Source organism: Aphanomyces astaci (genome assembly GCF_000520075.1).
Source record: "Aphanomyces astaci strain APO3 unplaced genomic scaffold supercont1.78, whole genome shotgun sequence".
Lineage (NCBI taxonomy): Eukaryota > Oomycota > Saprolegniomycetes > Saprolegniales > Verrucalvaceae > Aphanomyces > Aphanomyces astaci.
The window spans coordinates 173,254-174,356 of record NW_009798341.1 but is presented as its reverse complement, the minus strand read 5'-3'; positions in this window follow the sequence as shown (position 1 = coordinate 174,356).

Sequence of the window (1,103 nt, the reverse complement as noted above, 5' to 3'; positions counted from 1 at the left end):
AGCCGCTCGTCCATTTATCCATCAAGGCAATCGCCTCAATGGCTTTGCCAACACCCACATCTTATCCCACCATTTTGTGCCTCCCTCCACTCTCAACCGGGTCCTCCATCCCCCCAACCCACCATCGGTTTTGCCAAAGGCGTTCCAACCGGGCTCTGCCCCACTTTGTGATGTTTTTGCATCTCCGCCCCATGAACCTCCGCTTATTGCGGCTACTACCCTGTCTCCCATCACTGACGCACCAGGCGAGCTCCCCGACCACTTCCCATCTACTGTGGATGCCCGCGATTTAGACTTCGCTGAAGTCCCTTCTGCCGAGGTTACTTATTACCGAGTGTTTGCCTCTCGACCCACCACGACCATTGTTTCAAATTCCAAATGACTTTCCCGCTCTGCGCGAACATTGGATTGTTGACTCCGGCGCCTCTGCCTCTTGCACCCCCAACCGAGATTATTTCTCCAATTATGTTCCTTGCGCACTTTTACAGTCGGGAACGGCGCCCAACTCCCAGTCCTTGGCTATGGCCCTCTTTCTTTGGCCATGGACATGTCGTCCCGCGACCAAGCCGACGATATTCGTCCGTGCGCTCTGCGTCTTACCTTTGGCCTACATTGCCCTGAACTACAGTTAAACTTGTTCTCGGTTCGCCAAGCGACCGATGAAGGCATCTCCGTCCGTTTTACGGCTCGCGACATGTGCGAAATTACCACCTCTCTTGGTGATGTGCTTCTTGCACCTAACAACACCATGGGTCTATACTCCTCCCTGTTAGCCCAAGTGCGAGCCCTCTACCGATCCGCACCGTGGCGAGTATATCCATCCGGGCCAAATGGCTATGCTTACTGGCATTATGGCCACCTTTGAGACCGCTCTGCGGAAATTCTCCTCAACCTTAACGATCAATTGCACATGTTTGCATATTCGTCCGTGCTGCGCTATGCGCCAATCACTCAACGACCGTCTATGGTCTCCAAGCCAACATCGTTCTACCCAATTACTCCAGACTCTGTCTCGATGAGTGTAGCCCAGGCTATGCTTGGTTCACACACTTCCACACCTGTCTATGAAACCACTACTGTTCCAACCGACTGCCTAAACAGCC